The sequence below is a fragment of the Podarcis vaucheri genome (genome assembly GCF_965113315.1).
Source record: "Podarcis vaucheri genome assembly, chromosome: 9".
NCBI classification, from domain to species: domain Eukaryota; kingdom Metazoa; phylum Chordata; class Lepidosauria; order Squamata; family Lacertidae; genus Podarcis; species Podarcis vaucheri.
In genome coordinates, this window is record NC_138767.1 from 8767829 (window position 1) to 8789896 (window position 22068).

A 22068-nucleotide genomic window follows, 5' to 3' on the forward strand; every position below is an offset into this window, starting at 1 on the left:
CCTGACGGTTAAGTCCAGTCATGAACGACTCTGGGGTTGTGGCACTCATCTTGCTTTACAGGCCAAGGGAGCGGGCGTTTGTCTGCAGACAGTTTTTCCGGGTCATGTGGCCAGCATGACTAAGCTGTTTCTGGCGCAACGGAACACCGAAACCAGAGCAGTGCACGGAAACACCGTTTACCTTCCCGCTGGAGTGGTACCTATTTATCTACTTGCACTTTGACGTGCTTTTGAACTGCTAGGTTGGCAGGAGCTGGGAGTGAGCAATGGGAGTTCACCCCGTCACGGGGATTCGAACTGCTGACCTTCTGATCGGCAAGCCCAAGAGGCTCAGTGGTTTAGACCACAGCACCACCCGCATCCCAAGTGAACGGTAGTATAAAACAATACCTGATGCTGAGGAATGACCTTGGCAGAGGCATATTGCCTGCAGGTTGCAAAGGAAGGCCTACTGTCTGGACTCCATTGTTCTGGCCCCACCAATCCTAATGGGGACCTGCTGCCACATAGAGAGAGAAAGAGAAAGAGAAAGAGAAAGAGAAAGAGAAAGAGAAAGAGAAAGAGAAAGAGAAAGAGGGCGGGAGAGTGCAACATGTTGTTTTTGTTGATGTTGTGCTAAAGTGGGCACATAAAGTCCCTAGATATCAAATAGATATCTCTGGAAATCATAGATATAGAATCTATGAGTCTATTGCATCTTCTAGTCAGTGGCTCAGTCAGTAGAGTGTCAGACTCTTAATCCCAGTGCCATGGGTTCCAGCTCCACATTCGACAGAAGATTCCTGCATTGCAGGGGGTTGGACTAGATGACCCTTGTGGTCTCTTCCAGCTCTACAATTCTATGAATCAGAATGCAAAATGAATACAGTTGCAGAATTAAGCAATCTCTTCTTAAGCCCACTGTAGGGGGCAGAGAGAGAGAGAGAGAGAGAGAGAGAGAGAGAGAGAGAGAGATGCTGTCAGAATGCCTCAAACTTTCCCTCTCGTTAGCTGGAAAGGAAAGAATCGGAGGGATTAGATTGGCCTTAGCATTCGACTGGCATTTCCAAAAGGTGAAATTGTATTTGCTGGTTTTATCTTTGGTTTGTCTGATAAAGGTTCCCTCCCCCCCCCCCCGAATCCCTTCTGGAAAGGAGTGTGTAACAGAGAAAACATAAGCACCACACAAGACATTCCTGGTTATTTGACAGCTGAGACATTCACCCAGAATGCTAAGCAGAAAGAAGCATGTAATAATAATAATAATAATAATAATAATAATAATAATAATAATAATAATTTATTTATTATTTGTACCCCGCCCATCTGGCTGGGTTTCCCCAGCCACTCTGGGTGGCTTCCAACAGAGATTAAAAATACATTAAAATACATTTAAAACAGAGATTAAAAATACATTAAACCAAAAACCAAGACAAAAGGTAAGGCAGGATGGTTGCTGGGGACAAGGCCTGACAGTGTTCAGTTATCCAATACCTTAAGCTCACTACAGAGGAGGCAACCACCCCCTCTAAAGCTGATGTAAATGTATTGAGAACCTTAAAGAGAGCTCAAAATGTCCTGTTATGGCTAGCATACATTCCTTCTATCCATATAAGGGGAAACAGCAGCATCAGAGGATACCATATTGTTATCCTGGTCAGCACAACAGTAGCCAACTGTCAGGGAACTGCCATCAGAGGGAAGAGGAGAGGAAAGTCGCTCCAGTGATGCAGGGGAGGGAACTAGCAAGGAGAGAGAGAGGGTTCCCACGGGGGAAAGAAATCCAGGGGACACCAGGGAGAAAGGGGAAGCCGAGAGCAAGGTGGAGGGAAGGCTCCGAGACTCTTCCAGTGAAATCAGCGGAGAAAGCACAGGACCTCCGTTTGGCACGCCCACGCTGCGCAGAAGGCTTCCACGCAGGGAATCTAGGCGGAGACTTGGAGTCAAACAACTCCTATGTTGGCGCAAATTTAGGTCCCGCCCACTGACGGATTCTGCCAGTGACTAAGACAGTCGCGTTTCAAGGGCTGTCAACCGGGGAAAGTTTTAGCTACACGGCTAGCTTGGAGCAGTTTGCAGTTTACGCACAAGCAACCCCAATTCCCATTACACCAACTGCAGAAGAATGGGAGAACAGGTATTAAGGTCTCCTGTCACCAGTGAATATATAGCTGGATTCTGTACTGGGGAGCCTACATTGTGTGAATCAGTCTTTGAAATCCCCCCTGATACTCCTGCATTCGCAACAGGCAGCTTTCTAGGGATGCAGAATAGCCTGCACTCATATGCACGTAGCATTACACTAACACACCCTTGAATAAGACTTAAGAAACTGTGATGGAAAAGTTATATTCAAATATAAGAACAAAGAGCATCTGCAAACACCCAAACAAACAAAACTGGCTGAATAAAAATATAGTCCAGACAAGGAAGTTCCCTAAGGTGGGGCAGATTGGGTCCATTTCCACTCCTGGGCATGTTTACAGGTACCAGCTATGGTCCTGAAGCAAAGGGTTGAAAGGCATTCTTCCTCCTTGCCAGGAGAACATTTGAGTATATAATGGTTTTTGCCCAGAGATGGAAAGAAGATGTAATACCAACCAAGGAAAAGTGGCTAATTAAATTAAAGGATTATGCCAAAATGGCAAGGTTAACAGGTGTAATTAAAAAAAAAAAACCAAGAAGATTTTATTATTATTATTAAAGATTGGTGAACATTTGTGAAATATTTGAAAAAAAATCATGCATGCAAATAAGCTCATTAGCAGGGTTAACATAAAACAAGCCGTTAAAGAGATTAAGAAGAGAAACTGAAGAATGAGTTAAAGATGGAGTGATGTGGAAAATGCATATGAAAATTTAAACTAAAAAGGAACCACAAAAGTGGGAAGGGAAGTCAAATACAGTAGTACCTTGGAAGTTGAACGGAATCCAGTACGGAAGTCTGTTCGACTTCCAAAATGTTCAGAAACCAAAGCGTGACTTCTGATTTGGTTTAGTAAGCCGTGGAAGCCCAGCTTCAGGTTACAGACTCCGCTAACCCAGAAATAGTACCTCGGGTTAAGAACTTTGCTTCAGGATAAGAACAGAAATCGGGCTCCGGCGGCACGGCAGCAGCAGGAGGCCCCATTAGTTAAAGTGGCGCTTCAGGTTAAGAACAGTTTCAGGTTAAGTACGGACCTCCGGAACGAATTAAGTACTTAACCTGAGGTACCACTGTATGTGTATTAGAAATGTATGTTACAGTGGTACCTCGCAAGACGAACGCCTCGCAAGACGGAAAACCCGCTAGACGAAAGGGTTTTCCGTTTTGGAGGCGCTTCGCAAGACGAATTTCCCTATGGGCTTGCTTCGCAAGACGACAGCCCATAGGGAAATATCCGGGACAGCGGGGAAGCGCAGCGCGTCTTCCCCACTGTCCTCGGACCTCCTCCGAAGCCGGGCGGTGGGGCGGGAACGCCTCCTCCCGCCGCCGCCGGGCTTCGGAACGGTGCTCCGAAGCCGGGCGGCGGGGCGGGAACACCTTCTGAAGGCGGGCGGGGGGCGAAAGTCTTTGTCCCCCCTGCCTGCCTTCCCAGGGGCTTTTAAATCGCCCCGGACAACGGAGAAGTCCTCCGCTGTCCCGGGGTTTTTTAAAATGCTGGGGGTGGGAAGAAAAGCCCTTGTCCCCCCCCCAGCCTTCAGAAGAGGTCCGGGGACAGACTGTCCCCGGACCTGGTCTGAAGGCGGTTTCCCTAGGAACGCATTAATTGATTTTCAATGCATTCCTATGAGAAACTGTGCATCGCAAGACGAAAAACTCGCAATACGAAGAGACTTGCGGAACAAATTAATTTCGTCTTGCGAGGCACCACTGTATTTGTGTTTTTTGTAATTTCTATGTTTGTATTTTTTTGAAAAAACTGAATAATAATAATAACAACAACAACAATAATAATAATATTTTTTTTTTAGAAAATAGAGAGAACCTTTGAGTATATGAACCTGACAAGTGCACTGTTGCCTGGCTGAGTCAACGTTCACCCCAGTGCACCTGACAAGCCTGAAGGGCACCCTTGAAGGACCTAAGACCAAGACAATGTAGGGTGACAAAGAGTTCCCTTGACCCAATAATACCCCCAAATCACCCCACCAAATCTTAACTCTTTCTTTCCTGACTGGGCTGAAAGCCAATTAATCTAATTTTCAAAATGCCAGTCCAAGAACAAGACTCCTAGCAGTATGGAGTAGATGAAAAAGAGGAGTTACCAAGGTCGATCAGGGGCTTTCCCAAAAAATCCTATTCAGCCCCCTAACAGGCAACCTGCAAAGCCCATACTGCAGAGGGAGAGCACTGCAAAGAGAAGAGTGGAGTGTTTGTGGGCGGAGCCACCTTATAAAACCTGGCTTCTTCCTCATTCTGATTGGCTGGATGGCCCACCTGACCCTCCTCAAACTTCTGCTCATCACAAAACTATTTTGAGTCTTCTTCCCATGGGAGTTGGGTTGTGGCAGATTTGCCCCCTCTCATGGCATCCCCCCTAAACGGTAAAGTAAAGTATCCCTGGATGGTTAAGTAAATCTGTTTCACATTTCTTCTTTATGACTCGAGTTACAGATAGGTAGCCGTGTTGGTCTGCCATAGTCAAAATAAAAAAATTCCTTCCAGTAGCACCTTAAAGACCAACTAAGTTAGTTCTTGGTATGAGCTTTCGTGTGCATGCACACTGGTATCTGAAGAAGTGTGCATGCACACGAAAGCTCATACCAAGAACTAACTTAGTTGGTCTTTAAGGTGCTACTGGAAGGATTTTTTTTATTTTTTCTTTATGACTGCTGTTGTAATAAATAATCCTTCGTAAAAGTTATTGCATTACATTCTTAATTAAATTATCTTTCCATTGATATATAATTTTATGGTATAACTCAGTGCTTTCCCCCCCTAAAAACACATGTTTAGGGGTACTCTCATTTTGACTCAAGAAAATCACCCCTGAAAGGGAAATAAATACAGTTCAAATTGGGAAAAATAAATACATTGGTACCTCGGTTTTCAAAAGCTTAGTTCTTGAACTATTTGGAACCTGAACACTTCAAACCCAGAAATGAGTGTTCCGGGTTTTGGAACATTTTTCGGAAGCCAAATGTGCTCTGTTCTGAGTATAACAACCAGACCCCGGCGCTGAGTGAGGGAAGGCTGGGCTGGGGCAGCAAGCAAGCAGCCAAGGGATGTCGCCACCACTAAGACCACCTCGCTCCTGCTTGCAGGCAAGTAGGAGTGGGATCCGGCTGCTTCGGTAGGCAGCATTGCTGCTTGCACGGGAACAGGAGCTGGATCGGGGCTGCTCAGCTGGGGAGGTGCAGCCTCCATGCACTTTCCATTGAGGGGTTCGTGGCTGCACTCCCCTCAAGGGAGAAGTTTAAAGGAGCCCCCATCTCCACATCAGAGCCCCTGCAACCCCGTGAATGCAGCCAGGCTGAACAGTTGCTTAGGTTGGGGAAGGTGGAGGCAGCCCAGAAACTGCATCTGAGAGCCCCTGCACCACCAGAAGGCAGCCAGTCGCTCCTCAGCTGAGCTGCCCAATCCCGCTCCTACTTGTGTGCAAGCAGGAGTGGAGGCAAGGCTCTCTCGGCATGAAGCCTCCACTCCACTTCTGAGGGACCCCCGCCACCACGTGATCCCTCCTCTCCTCCTCCTCCTCCACCCCCACCCCCAGCACGCAAGCTACGGCCCTGCTGGCACGACGGCACACATGCCCACAGAGAGGGCGTGCCATAGGTTCACCACCACTGCTCTACTGTCTCAAAAAATATATACCACTGTATATTTAAAACTGATCTTTGCCATGTGCTGAAAGTACAATGTTGTATTTGTATTACCTTTCCACTTTGCCTTTCAAAACCAGCATTAATGCATTTTCTGGGCTAACTTTGTCTTACAAGCCAAAGTTCAGAGAACAACAGTTCTTTTACAAGAGATGCACATCTGAGCCAGAAAGAGGTTCTCTGGTTTAATTTTTATACTCTGCTCTCCTGAACATTATTTTATGCAACAGAACAATAAGGGTGGGTGTAAAAAGTACTTACTGTCCTTTCTTCTTCAGCTCATATTTTAAATCTGGCCTTGAGAGATTATACATGCCATCTTCTGAAACACTCCTTTGTTGGCAGCAAGGACGCTGAACAGAAACCATTCATTCTGCAGTTCCCCTCCTACCTCAACAGTTCACCATAAGTGGGGAACCAGTAATAGAGTTGAAAATTCACGGCAATCAAAATGTTCGCCATCATTTCAGAAATCCAATTCAGTGCTCTGAATCACAAACAAGCAAATCAGAGGTTCCTACCCATACCTGTGGTGTGTGTATGTCTGTTTGTATGCCTCTGTCTCTCTCTGTAGCTCTAACCGATGCAAGTGGAAGCTCCAGTTTTTCTGCAAGTAGATCAAACCTATCCATTCTGAAGGAAACCAGCCCTGAGTGCTCACTGGAAGGACAGATCCTGAAGCTGAGGCTCCAATACTTCAGCCACCTCATGAGAAGAGAAGACTCCCTGGAAAAGACCTTGATGTTGGGAAAGATGGAGGGCACTAAGAGAAGGGGACGGCAGAGGACAGGATGGTTAGACAGTGTTCTTGAAGCTACCAGCATGAGTTTGACCAAACTGCGGGAGGCAGTGGAAGACAGGAGGGCCTGGCGTGCTCTGGTCCATGGGGTCACGAAGAGTCGGACATGACTAAATGACTAAACAACAACAACTAGAGAAACTATACTGGCCCTTCCTTGTTGTCCTTTTGGCAGCAGGTGAAGACTTTCTTATTCCAATAGGGTGTGAAGAACTGACTACTTTTAATGAGAGGGTGGGTGCCATGCTATTTTTGTTGTGATTGTATGTTTTTAATAGTATATATATATATATATATATATATATATATATATACACACACACACACACACACACACACACACACAGGCAGGTCCCACTTTACAAACACAACGTGCTCCCTGGAAATTGTTTGTTAGGCATGTGTTTGCATAACAAGTTCACAATTTCCACTGTTTCCTATAGAAACATTTCTAATGCATGATTTATTCTCTCTGTTTTCCAACTTCTCCCCATGGTTTCTTCCTGAAACAGATGCAGTGAATCAGCAAAAGAGAACTAAAGGGGAGGGGACTGATATCCCCAATCTCTCCTGCTCCCTAATTTGACTGATTTTTCCTGGTCTCTGATTCATCTGATCTTGTTTTCCCTTCCCTCTCTCCATGGTTTCTGCCCAAAAATGGTTGTTCTCGATCAGGAAAGCACACAAAAAATGAAGAAAGGAAGTTGGCTGTTTGGATAAGTGAATCTGTGCAACGTATGGTGATGTTTGGGCATAATTATTTAAATGTTGATAAGTGACATATAGTAGGACATTTGTGTACTTTTAAATATATTCATGTTTAATTTTTTAAAAATAGTTTCTCCCCTATGTTTTAGGTGCTCTTATTTTATCTGTAAGCTGCCTTGAGTTTCTGGGGGGGGGAGGTGGGGTATAACTAAATATATAACAACAATCACAATCTCTTTCCTTGTTTAAAACCCTAATTGAACATAAGAGCTGGCCCCTAAATTATTTTGGGGTCTGTATTTGGGTCAGGTTGGCTCTAGATCATCCAGGGCTGACCTGAAGTGATGGACTATGTGTCAGAGTGGATCCCATATGTGCATATGCACAGCCCAGGTTTCTAACTCTTGGATCCCTTTGGCCCATCATTGACCAATATGTACAGTGAACGCCCGGGTTGCAAACGTGATCCGTGCGGGATGCACGTTTGCAACCTGCAGCGTTCGCAACCCTTGTCTGCATGTCTGCGCACACTTGGGTTGCGATTCGGCACTTCTGCGCATGCACAAAGCGCGATTTAGCACTTCTGTTCATGTGTGACCGCCAAAACCTGGAAGTAACCCATTCCAGCACTTCCGGGTTTCGGCGGTCTGCAACCCAAAAAAACGCAACCAGAAGTGGCTATAACCTGAGGTGTAGCTGTATGTGGTGTAAGCCTTCCAAAAGCAAGCTCACATGATAATTAGATGCATGTCAGCTCAGTCCAAATGAGCTCAATAAAATTGACTCCCAGGGAAGTGTGCCTAGCATTGCAGGCCAAATTATTCAAGATAAGCAACATTATGCAGAATTGTTTAATTTACATAAATGTTGACGATATCGCAGTCCTGTATTTCTGGATTATCTTTGCACTGAATTGCAATGTATACTGTGTGTGTGTGTGTGTGTGTATCTGCCCTATACCAATTTCTGTTGCTTTCTTTATATGTTCAGCATCTTTCCCTCTCCAGCCTTCTATCTCCCACTGATTGTTCATTAAGGTAATGCATTTAGCACCCAGCCAATTAAAGCCAGAGCTATGCGCTGCTATAATTCTTGCCCATCCATACAAATTGCATTGGTAGATTCCAGGGAATGGGGCCTCGTAAATCATCTGACAGAGCCATCGTTTTGAGCATTTCTTGTGGGCACCTGAACATAAATCCTGGGCCCTAGTGATTAAAATTCTGGCTCTAATCTTTCAGGGATTCCTTTTAGTTTCACTTGAACAAGATAAATAAAATAATGAATGCTTAGCAACGAGATCTGCTCTGCACTTATCTTGAGGCGGGGGGGGGGGATAATTTTAAAAGTAGGAAATAGGCAGAGAAGACAATGCTGCAGAAAGATTGCATCTTGAGTGGGGGTCAATTTGCTACACCCCAACTCTCATGTGAAGAAGGCTCGAAATGGTTTTGCCCAGGGGGTTGGGGAACTGCGAAAGGTCCAGGTGGACCATTGGGCCAATCAAGATGTGGAAGAAGCCAGGGCAGGTGAGGGACTTATGCCAGTGTATCTCTGGCACAGCCAGGGTGGGGGAGAGCCTTATGTAGCCCTAGCTGAGCCAGAAAAGCCCAAAATCTGCTCAATCAAGACTGTGTCATCCCAGTAGAACTTGGGTATGGAGTTCTACTGGTTGCTGGTTTCATTTTTAGGATTGTGTTTTAGAGCACAATATTTAGCCATGTCTAGTCAGGGCTGGGGTCTAAACCACTGAGCCTATTGTACTTGCCAATCAGAAGGTCAGCATTTTGAATCCCCACAACAGGGTGAGCTCCCATTGTTCTGTCCCAGCTCCTGCCAACCTAACAGTTTGAAAGCACACCAGTGCAAGGTACCACTGCGACGGGAAGGAAAATGGCATTTTTGTGCATTCCGGTTTCTGTCACAGTGTTCCGTTGCATGAGAAGTGCTTTAGTCCTGCTGGCCACATGACCCAGAAAGCTTTCCGTGGACAAATGCCAGCTCCCTTGGCCTGAAAGTGAGATGAGTGCCGCAACCCCACAGTCTCCTTTGGACTTAACTGTCCAGGAGTCCTTTTTTTACTCAGAATTAAGCCCCATGAAGCTCAGTGGGGCTTGCTCTCAGGTAAGTAAAGCTACAATACTAGGCACACTTAACTGGAAGTAAACCCCATTGAGCTCCAAGGGGCTTAATTCTGAATAGACATGTTTTTTAGGAGGAAGAGTTATTAATAAGACTGTTTACAATAATCATTTGTTAACACTGATAATTTTGTTCTTTCTCAAGAGTGCTGCTTCTTCTTAAAAAAAAATAAATCTGGAAAGATGACAAGAGAAGTTGGCACACTTCATTTTGCATTGCTGTAACAATGCCTCTGTCTACTCTCATCTCCACCATGCACACATGCCTACAAAATCAGTAGCGAGTGAGGGACAATTCTTTCTCTCTCTTTCTCACTCCAGACATAATTAGCGAGGCTATTTCACATTGATTTGCATTTTCACTTTCTTTTGAGCGTCCACTGCTAAATTGAGGCATTTTGCTCCCTTTTCTTTAATAGTCCTTTCAGTGTTCCTTGAGCGAGGAGCAGCAATCCCTGCAGTTACAAGCGATTTTGCTTTGTTAGGAATGATGCCCAGTCTATTAGCAACTAGTCATTTGTGCTGTTAACAGCTACGGTGACATCTAATTGCTGGCCAGCTGCATTCCTCCAAGGAAACAGCATCTGTTCAACTTTACTACTGAGGATAGGAGGGACAGCGGAAAGTTGTGCTACATTTTCAACAGTGTTTTGACTGGGTTGTGGGGAGGTTAGGGCTGACTTGGGTGGAGACTCCAATTTCAGTTTCTCTCAGCTTCTCATTTTTTAAGCTTCTCATTTTTCGACATCAATTCGCAATTTATTTATTTTTACAAATTCCTCATGAAAATTCATCAACGTTTTAGTACAGATGTATGTAAATGTGCAGTCTTGCATGCAGTCTTGCCTAATATGCACATTTTTTCGCAAAGCAATTTAATATAATGCATTTTTCTTTGTCTTTTTCAATATCTCATGCACTTTATGCACATTTTACACAGGATATGCATTTTTGTACACATTACTTGGCTAAAGAGCTGCACCACAACATTCAGAGAAATGTGAATTTTGAAGGACGTTTTTTTCCTCATAGGACAACATGTCTATTATTTTTTAAGATGTCCTCAGCCATGGTGAACAAGTCAGATCCAAATAAAACAATTTGCTGCCAGAGACCAAAATGTTTTCCTATACTTAAAGTTTTCTGAATTGCGTGTTGCCTATTAAACTTTCTGTCTGGTATGTTTTTTGTTGATATATATACAAACTCTTGGCCTCTGAATGGCCTTTATAGTTTGCACAGCCACTCATTCCAGAATTTACTGCCAACCTGATAGCGGTTTTTAATTTAGTGAAGCAACACTGTAATGCAATAGTGTCCCCAAAGAAAGATCAGTGCCATTATTTTGCTGGTGTTAAATTTCTCTAATGAAATAAATTCCAATTTATGCTGCCTTTGTTATAATATATAACTCACTATAGAGGGTAAATGTTCCAGCCGCCTAGTGTAATGACATTCTAAGTTTCTGCCCACAAATGCAATCTCCACTAATGGGATTCATAAGTGGGTTGTACAACTGGTTGAAACTGATCAGAGGGAAATTATGATGAAAAGATGGTGGGGGGTGGAGATATGGAGAGCAGGGTACGGCGGAAATTAACACATTAAGGAAAGAGAGGCTAACCACTCTCTTTAACCCACTGCATTCTCTTGCTTATACAGTGGGTTCACACATTATGAGTGCTAAAGGATGCTGCGGAAAATGGAAGCCCATGTCAAATTATCTCACTTGCCTACATACCGTATTGGCCTGAATATAGGCAGCACCTGCAAATAAGTGAATTGAAGGGAGGGGGGAAAAAACAGACAATACTCAGGCTGCTTCCAGGCTGGGGGGGGGCATACTGCTTTGTGAGTGGCGGGAGGGGTTGGCTTGATTCCCCCATGCTCCTGGGCTGTTTCCTGGGGGGGGGGGATGCTGTTTCCTGGGAAGGGGGATGCTGTTTTGTGAATATAAGCCACACTTTAACTTTTCCCTGTCATAATTTGGGGGGAAAGTGTGGCATATATTTGAGCCAATATGGTAATAACAAATGATGAGGAATAAGTGTCCCATATGCAAGAGTTCAACCTGTCCACAAAACTGGTAAGAACCAGTTAAGGAGGACCCTAACAGTTGCACGTTAAAGTGTGTGTGTGATTCATTCGAGTGCATTTGGAATTCAACCAGTAGGTTTCACTCACATATTGTCCCATATGCCTGAGGCCAGCGATGGAAATTCGCCAGGCGCCTTTTGCACCTGGCTCTTGGCCACTTGTGACCAAGTGAAGATGCCCAGGTGCAAGGATGACACCTGACATCTCCACTATCTGGAGGTACATAGCTGGGGATCCTTGGGTCTGGACTGTTTTCACATGCTAATACCACATCCTGTAGAATCCTATTCATTATATTTTAGCTGCACAATCAGAGTGAATTTCAGGAACAAAAGAAAGTCATGGTAAAAAATACCACTTTCAAGCTGTCTGGTCCCAAAATGGCAACTAGGCATTTCATTTCATTGACTGTAACCCTGGCTTAATGAGCCAATTTGCGCTTAGCTTATATATCTGAGTTTCTAGCACTCACTGAGGTCAATCATTGAAATCACCGGGGTTGGGGGGCACTTTTAGCTTCATGGACCAGAAACATGACTGATCTCAAGAAGGACTATGTGGAACTCCCTGACATTAGAAAACAGGAAGGCACCATCTCTGCTAAGTGCCAGATGCTAGGTTCAAATAGTTTTATTTCTGGAGGCTTTGCACAATGAATGCCACGTTTCATTCTCTGTTGCTTTAATTCATGATTTAGATTTCATATTATGTACATTTTAATTTCTTGTGAGCAGCTCTGAGACCCAGATGTGGTGAAGTGAGTTCAATTTAAAAAACAAAAACAAAACACCAATAAATAATAATAACAGGGCAGCAAATATGTCTTCAAACATGAAATGTGAAAGTTACAAATGGCAATATGCTATTGGTGATACAGTTTGTGTACAACCTTGGTCAGATTGTGACCCCCTCACATACTTAATCTCAGCTCTAAATTTCAAATGCTCAACTATGTTTTTCAGCTTCCTTCCTCTGCTGGCTGGGGTAAAAAAGAGGTCTCCAAAAACTGCACTTTAATTGATGTAAAGGAACTTTTAGCTTGTTGGAAAAGGTGCTTTAGTAGCCTAGATAAGGAAACAATAAAATCCAAGAGTGTGACTAAAAGCTGTTCTGGAGCCCAGCAATTCATCTTGGATGTAGTAGGCGGTTTCCCCCAGAGTCTATCTTTCTAATTTTATGGGTGAAGACCAGTGCATTTGTCTAGAAATTTCCATCAAGGTGGCCATCCCCAAATGCACTAAACATTTATGGCTCTACCAGGGAATAAGCTGTCCCTTATGACCACTGTTTAATTTGTCACTTCCGTAACTTACATTTATCCTTTGGCTTGATGTGCTAGGATGCTCTGACCTTTAGTAAACATTCTATAACAAGATACATGGCTGCTAACACCAGGCATACCAGATGATCTAATTTCAATTAGACACTTTAATATATCTTCTATTTCTGGCTGAGGGAGTTGATAACAATGACCTTATAATTCACGCCTTCCTCTAGCAAAGGGCTATTAGGTTTTTTCACCCAGCACGATATATCCTCTACTTTGGGGAAGGCGTGGGGAAAGGTGGCTGTTCAGAAGCAGGTTTGCCTAATTGGATGCCTGTGTAAGGTTATGACTCTCTCCTATGCTGGGATTTATTCCCAAACGTATAGCAATAGGTATATGGAAATATATCTTGGTAACTGAGCCACAAGTCACCTGAAATGTTAGGTGTTATTATGTTAGCAAAGCGATGAACAACCTCAGGCCTGGAGCCCAAATGTGGCACTCTAGAACTCTCTCTCTCTCTGGCCCTTGGCATTCTGCCATGTTTGAGCCCCACGCCTAAACACACCTCATTTCCTCAGTTAATGCTCCTAACCAGACCCTCTTTTCACCTCCTTTTACATATTTCTCCCCAGCTGGGATGTGTTACTGGCAGACCAAGGTGGGGGCAGGGGGATGGCTTGCCCTAGGTACCATGGGGGGGGTGGCATCGCGGCCGCCGCTGCCCCCCAGGATACTTGCAGAGGGCAGTGAACCGCAAGAGCAAAAATCATGATGCGGGAGAAACCGTGAAACCAGCTAGTGCTGCTACATAGCTCCATCCTTATTTCAGACATCGTGATATATCGGTATATCATGATGTTTAGATGGTGATATATCACAATGCTGAAACCAGGTATCACCCTGCCCTAGTGTCCAGAAACTGTACAGAGGCAAAAAATTGTCACTGTCCCTCTCCAGCACTGGAATGTGCCCCCAAAAGCTTGTTCTAACATAGATTAAAACCTAATGCTCTGACCATCAACTGGGGGATAAGGAAGTGAGGGGGCAGAGAATTGTGGCTAGGCCTCCTGCATCCCATTTCAGTAATCACAATTCCCTCCACCCCTATCTCTTGCAATACAGGTTGGCTATCAGCTGTTGCCCTGAATGCCTCCTAATGATACTGTTCCCAGCATATTTGGGGAAATGGTAGCTTTTAGCTAGAAGTTTGCAAGATGAGTGTCAATGCTGTACTACTTAGATTTCTTTTATTTCAACCCCCCCAAAAAAAAACCCTGCTGATTTTTTTAAAGAAAAGAATTTGCCCCTGCTGAAAAAGTGCCACAAATAGCCTCTCATTCCATTTAATGAAAATGAGATCGTGAGCTCTGTGTTATCTCTCTCTCTCTCTCTCTCTCTCTCTCTCTCTCTCTCTCTGTGTGTGTGTGTGTGCACTCACTGATAGTTTGGGAACACCCAGGGGCATCTGGTTGCCTGCTGCTGAGTCCAAATGCTGGACTAAATGGAGCTTGGCCTAATTCAGAATGGAATGTCGTGCACTCTTAATTTGTGCATAGTTGGGCAACACAGTTACAGATATGGGTAGATAATCTCCTTATGGGTAGATAATCTCCTTAGAGAATGCTGCTTCAACCTCCCTCCACCCTCCACCTTTCTAAAGATACTTTCCAGTCTGAAGAGCCTCAATAGAGCCCAAGTCCATTAAATGGAAGTCAACTGGCTTCTGGCTAGGTTCAATTTTGATCCGACTGAGTTACTTTGAGACACACACATACACAAATATACTTTTAGAGAGTCATATGGCTGAGGCCTAGAAGGCAGCACAGCTGAGTTGCCTAGCATCCTTCCTAACAGGGATGTGCACGAGGCAACTTGACTTTTCAGCATTAAATCCCCAAGGATACTGCTGACCTCTGAAAGGAACACTAGCTGCTTGTCATGCTTAAATTGTATATATTAAGAGTGAGCAGCGCTGACAAAATTTGCCCTCATACTGTTTGGAAGCAGCCTGATCTCGTTCATAAAAATCAAAGAACCATAGAATTGTAGAGTTGGAAGGGACCCCAAGAGTCATCTAGTCCAATCGCCTGGAATGCTCTATGTCATTCTCAGTTGATTTGTTATTGAGGTTCAAATCTGTTCTCCTAAATATGAAGGCTAGCTCTTCTCCTCCACCGCTGACTACAACTCGGAATCTGACCATGGCTTTAGCCTTTTCCCTCTGTGCACAAAGTGGATGAAATTTGCAGGCAAAGGAGCCCCTCCAGATCCATCCATGGGTTTTCATGTGCCCACAGCACATATCCTTGCAGATCCATCCATGGGTTTTCATGTGCCCACAGCAGACGCAGCAGCATGGGCAATGGTGCTGTGGCAATTGTGTGGGCGAAGCAATGGCGCAATGGCAGTTGGGGCAGGGTTTTGGAGGTCGGATCTGTCACCTGAGGCAAATGGATTCACCTCAACTCCTTGATGGACTGCTCCTAGGAAAGAGGATGCCCGAAGAGACTACTCTTTGATCTGATCCAGCACAACTCTTCTTACATTCTTGAGTTCCTTCAAATTTCACCCGAGGCTCTGACTTTAGCAGTCCAACTCAAGGCCAGAATGGTCAACTAGTGGCCCCAGACTGGCCACTTTCTCCCCCACAGTGACCGTTCTTTCCCCATGACAATTTCCTTTGTATTTTACAAGGAGAATTGGAGTCAGTTGTTACAACCTCCTAATTTACAAAGCTATTGGGATATTTTAATGTACCCATTTTATTTGGTTTCACAACTGATGTATATCCTTTGGTGCTTGGAGCCCACTGGGACTTACAGAAAAATGAATGGCCCCCATTAGCTGTGAAATACGTATTTTGTCACCTTTGGAGTCAGAACATTTCACAACCTAATAAGGATAAATGTGTACATTTATAAGCTGACTTTATATATGTAAAACTGAATTGTGTGTTACCCAATGTGCCATAGTCCTATAAACAGGGGTTGATTCATGGCTACAGCATTAACTATAGCAGGACCATGAATTACTGCTTGAATAAATTCTCCTTTGCATTTTCAATGTTGCCCGCTTTATCTTTTCTGAATGCAACTATATAGTCTGGATGTGATATGCAGCACAAACTAAAATATTATTGTCCTTTAATTATGCTTTTTTATGCATTAGAAGGGAAACTGCCCGCCCCCTGTCATTGCTAGTTTGGTCCCCCATGCAAAATGGAAGATGCTTTAGTGGGGAAGGGGAGGGGAATCAAAATGTTGCATGTGTCAAAAAGAGAAAGTCAAGATGGACAGTTTGGACCACAGGGCGAGTTGTAGTTGAAGGTGGTGTTGTGCTAAGAAGATTAGACTTGGATGAGGGATTAGGACGAAGAAGATAGAAATAGGCTTCATTATCAGTGTGGAGCTAAGATGTAGGCAGCTGTTGAGTGGGAGATGGGAGTAGGGGAGTAGAGGAGAGGGGAGAGGGAAGAGGCAGAAGGTCAAGGACAGACCTAGAGAACAGAGAACAAACCCTGAAGAGCTGCTGCCAGTTGGAATCCAAAATACTGAGCTGGATGAACCAAGGGTCTGACTCCATTTACGTTCCTCTGGTACAGCAGGGTGGGACAGGCCCAGAAACCAACCAGGAGACAAGTGTGGAAGACAAGTAGTAAGTGGTAAATGGGCAAGGGAACATCTTAAAACATAGAAGTGCAGAGGCTTCACTGACCAAGAATTGGTGGAGAATGAGGAAATGCATAAAACTCCAGAAGTACTAAGTAGGCAATAGAACAGCATTGGCTCTCCTGGGTCACATGAAGTAGGAAGATTCTGATCACAGATGACTCTATCATAGCTTGAACAGTCCATAGTTCCCACCTCTGCCCAGTGGACCTGGTAGTGGAAAGAGAAGGGAATATTGCCTGAACCAAAGGCTATCTGCGTAGAGCCCCATAGTTCCTGACAGAAGGGGAATATACCATATTTTTCACACCATAGGACACAGTTTTTCTGTCTTAAAAACTAAGGGGAAAAGTCTGTGCGTCCTATGGAGCAAATGCAGGGGGGGAGGCAAGCAGGAAAAGCCCCCAAGAGCCACATACAAGCTTTGAGCGGCTCTTGCGGGTTTTTCCCCAGGAGGGAGAAGGGACTGACGCGGCCAGTCAGTCCCTTCTCCCTCCTCTAGAAAAGCCTTGCGCAATCTCTCCAGTTGTGGGAAGCTGCGCAAGGCTAAAGAGGAAGCCCGGGCAGTGAGCGTGATCCATCCCACTCGCTGCCCGGGCTTCCTCTTTTGCCTAGCACACCTCTCCAGCCGCGGGAGGCTGCACAAGGCTAAAGAAGCCAACTTTTAAAAAATCTCTCTATCTCTACTTCTTTTTCTTTTTTCGTCCTTTCTCCACCCCCTTACTTTCCTCTGGATCAGTGTTTTTATCTAGATTAACGTTTTAGTTTGGAGGGGGGGGAATATTATAAAAAAGGAACCTTTCCAGCTTTTATTTCAGTATACAATAAAAACAGATTAAACAAAACACAAGAGAAGGAACTAGCATAGAAGAAGAAGAGAAAAGGGAAAGAGGGAGGATACAAAGCCATTTACCAGAGGTAGATCTTAACCCTTGCCTCACCTGGGAGCTTCTCTGGACAGGAATTGCCTTGGCTTAAGTGGGGTGAGGAAAGAGTGGCAGGTAGGGGGGTACCTACCTAGACAGTGAAGCCACATGTCTCTCCAATGAAAATTGGGAGTGGGCATTGTGTGAAGTGGCTGTGGATCTCCTGCCGCAGAAGTGTAGGACTGTATAGAGTTGGGAGGGCCACCCGAGGGTCATCTAGCCCAGCCCCCTCACAATGTAGGAATCACAGCTAAAGAACGCCAGGCAGATGGTCCCCCAACCGCTGCTTAAAAGCCTCCAGTGGTGGAGACCCCCAACAACTTCCAAGGTCACAGAATTGCAGGGTTGGAAGGGAACCCCAGGAGTCATCTAGTCCAGCCCCGGTGGACAGCGGGCACGATCCATTCCGTTGTGCAAGGCTAAATATGCTGCTCAAGGATAAAGAGGAAGCGCGCAGCCTGTCCGTTGCTCTTTGGGGCTGGGGGGGGGAATAATATTGTTTTCCTTGATTTCCCCCTCTAAAAACTAGGTGCGTCCTGTGGTCCGGTGCATCCAATAGTGCGAAAAATACGGTAGTTAAGGGAAAGTCAGTTCCTGAAACCTTCCTGTTGCAAAGCAAAGCATCAACATGGTTCTATAATGCATGTGGAGTGAGAAACTTTCTCCCTCCGCCCTGCTTCTTCAGATACACACACTTTCATGAAATCTGACAGGTCTCCACTTACATTTTATATTTTCATTTTCTTGCAAAATGTTATTACCTGCCTTAGGCTGGATTATGCATTTAAATAAATAAGTAAACGGAAAGAAATCAGAACACTAAATCCACCCGGCGCCTTTCAAAAAAAGAATAAAGAAAAGAAACCGATAGTAACGTTGCTATTACTTCAGTGAAAACTGATTGCCAAAAGGGCACCTCCTGAATTGTAATTGAGTCAATGGATCTATATGGCCTTGCGATCATGAAAATGCGGATAAGCTATTATTTCTCTAACAGCATTTGCAATCGATATATTAAACAGGGATGCTACTTGAAGGAGATACTCTGGCTTTGAAGGATGTCAAAGCAGTAACCAAATTGTTTTCCGTCCATTCATAAAATGTCAATTAGCACCAATTACAGTGGGAGGAGAAAATATTGGTTTCCAAATATGTTTCCTCCCTATAGTGCCTGAACATTGCTAAATGTCTGAAAGGTTAATAAAATTGCAACTTATTGCTTTGCAAATGCTTTGTTTCAAACTAATGTTGCTGACCATCTTTCTTCACTTAGCAAGATTTCTAATGCTTACTGACAACAATCATCTGAATAGTTTTTATTACTTTTTTTAAAACAACAACAACAACAACACCTGCTGCAGTCAGTGAAGCATCAAGTCAGGTGAGTGAGTTGTGACAGTCATTTGTTGCAATGTGGGCCTAGTTCTTGGTGAGGAAGTCAATCTATGTTTGGACTGTACTATTTCTGAACTAAGCAGAGGCTCCCATGGAGGAGTGTTCAGCTCTCTGTAGGGATGGATGGATATGTCAATTTTAGTTTCTCTCTTTTTTCCAATCTACAACTCGGTTCTCAACATTTCCACATCAGCTAGCAATTATTATTATTATTATTATTATTATTATTATTATTATTATTATTATTATTATTATTTAGCATGGAGAACAAACAGAGGAGCAATGTTCTCCATATTTCTGCAGCAAGTTGTGATTTTCTTTTAAAATTAACCAGCATTTCTGTGCAGTTTCACTTAATGTATATATACTTGCAAAACAATTTCACATTACTTGGCTGGAGAGCCGCATCGCAAAATTCAGAAAAGTGCAAATTTCAAAAGAGGGTTGTGTTTTGGTTCACAACTTGGTTTAGAAAGTGCAAATTAGGTTAGTTTTCCTTTAAACATGAACTGAATCTAATTTCTTCCAAATCCCTGCTTTCAGAGGGATCATAATTCTATGACATTATCATCTAGGTAAAAACAATCTGTGTTTTCTGATTCAGAGTTGGATATCTATTGTCAATCGGAATAGACAGTGCTGAGCGAGATGAATTTATGTCTGCCTCAATATAAGGCAGTTTAATATTCATTTTTAACCTCGGAGGGTGAAAACCAACCCTGATATAGGTCAGCAGTTTTAGCTACAGTATATTCTTCCCATGCCAAGGAGTTAAATCATGGTTTTGATGTTCAAGGTCAGATGGGGAGGCGCAAGTTCCAAGCACAGCTGAGTTCCAGTACTTATTTCCTTGGGATGCGGGTGGTGCTGTGGTCTAAACCACTGAGCCTGGGGCTTTCCGATCGAAAGGTCGGCAGTTTGAATCCCCGCGATGAGGTGAGCTCCCATTGCTCAGTCCCAGCTCCTGCCAACCTAGCAGTTAGAAAGCACGTCAAAGTGCAAGTAGATAAATAGGTGCCCCTCCGGCAGGAAGGTAAATGGCGTTTCTGTGCATTGCTCTGGTTTTGCCAGAAGTGGCTTAGTCATGCTGGCCACATGACCAGGAAAAACTGCCTGCGGACAAACATCGGCTCCCTCAGCCAGTAAAGCGAGATGAGCGCCACAACCCCAGAGTCATTTGCGACTGGACTTAACTGTCAGGGGTCCTTTAACTTCACCATTACTTATTTCCTTCTCCCACTTCTCTGGCTTCTTTTTTTCTCTAAACTGAGAATGGAGTGATTTTGATAGTCTTGAGTTGCTCAGCAAATTCAGCAACCTGAATACAGGATAATTGAATTAAGCTGTAGGACTAAGAAGACCACAGGTACATAGCAATGCAGCTCTAGAGAATGATGTGATGGTTTTACAAATCTAGGGACATAACACAGTTGCTTTCTGCAATATACTTGCCCTAGAATGCTATTACACTCAGGAGTTTATAACTTCATTATAAAATGGCTTTAGCATGCCAGACATATTTGCAGCTTAATTCCAGGCAACGTCTTAATAGTGCCATCATTCCCCCCCCCCCACTGTCTCCCAGTGAGGAGACAGGAACTAAAAGATAGGAACTAAAATAACTATCCTCTGGAATTTGCACTTCTCTGAATTTTGAGAGGGAGTTCTCCAGCTAAGCAATGTGTACAAAAATGCATATATTTGTGTATAATTTAGTGAAAATAACATACGAAAATGCATTCTAATTGCTTGCAAAAATGTGTACATTAGACAAAACTCCTAATAATTAGGAGAAAAATCACACTAAAATATTGATGGGTTTTAAGGACCTTTTTTAAAAAAATTGCTGCAGAAATGTGGAGAATTGAATCCAAGAGTGTAAAAATGAGAATCTGAAATAAACTAAAATTTACAGATTCACACACCCTTAGTGTTGATGTGACAAAGCCTATTCAAGTGAAGGCAATGTTTTCTGTTTTGATTTTCTTGGATGATACTGTCCAATCAAAGATCACTGTACCGTGGTACCTCGAGTTACAAATGCCTCAGGTTACAAACACTTCAGGTTACAAACTCTGCTAACCTGGAAGAGTTACCTCAAGTTGAGAACTTTGCCCCAGGATGAGAACAAAAATCGTGTGCCTGCGGCGCAGTGGCAGCAAGAGGCCCCATTAGCGAAAGCACGCCTCTAGTTAAGAACAGTTTCAGGTTAAGAACGGACCTCCGGAAGGAATTAAGTTCGCAACTAGAGGTATCACTGTAATTATGAAACATGTTCTCAGCAATTATTCCATTATCTACCAAAATTGCTTGCTTTCAGTTTTGATGAAACTTCCCCCAGATCACCCCCCGCCCCACAAAAATATTCACTTCAGCACCATTGCTTCTTTCTCTTGCGCTCTTTGCTTTGATGTGCCCAGCTAAGTAATACAGTGAAGATCCTTCATGAGGTGTGCATATGTATGCAACTTGCAGCTGCAGAATTGTGCTTTGGACCTCATCCTGAGAGGGCTGAGTTCAAGTTCTTGCTGTGCTATGAAGCTTGCTGGGTGACCTTGGGCCAATCACTATCTATCAGATGCTCATAATTTTAGTTTTAAGTGTGGAATATGGGAGAACCATTGAAATTTCCCTTGAGTGTTTTGGCAGCATAGTTGTGCAAACTAAGAAATGTGCCTGATTTCAGAATCAGACAAGTATATTATGTCTGGTTCAGCATTTTAGTCAATTAGTCATTCCCGGTTCTTCTGTATGAAAATTGAAATCTATATGCCTGGGCTACTGCAATGGTTATGCATTGCAACCCCGGGTCAGGGGAATAAAAACACAACACTCTCTTCATCTTATTATTATTTAAACTTTATTGCTTGTTCCATTGGACAAATGAATAAAGCATTACTTTGCAGATAGACTAAGAATGAATATATAGAAACCTACCAAGGTTATATAAGTATTGAGGCCGTGACAAAAATCAAACATTTCTCTTAATATGCTGACCACTGCTTAGTTGCGATAAAAGTATCTGGCCCTTAACTCCTCATTGAGTTGGCTGAAGTATTCCATTATTTTCAGTATCCTTGGATCTTTGCCCAGAACGTCCCATTAAATGGTTCCTGTTTATAGTGATTAAGAATCAATGTTTCCTCAAGAGAAGGTGTAGGCGAAAGTCAAATAAGATCTCGTTATGGAAGGGGGAGAGGGCTGAGCTTCACAAAGCTGGGGCGACTGTAAAAATGGACTGCTATATCACATTTGAATTGCCCATGGTGCTGTGATAGGT

General features: G+C 43.8%; 1 long non-coding RNA gene across 1 annotated transcript; it reads left to right on the plus strand.

Moving 5' to 3' along the window:
- Positions 1–6555: 6555 nt before the first annotated feature.
- LOC309540186 lies at positions 6556–8624 on the plus strand. The gene is made up of 2 exons (XR_014223110.1): positions 6556–6761; positions 7096–8624. It is a non-coding gene; the product is annotated as an uncharacterized lncRNA (long non-coding RNA).
- The last annotated feature ends 13444 nt before the right edge of the window (positions 8625–22068 follow it).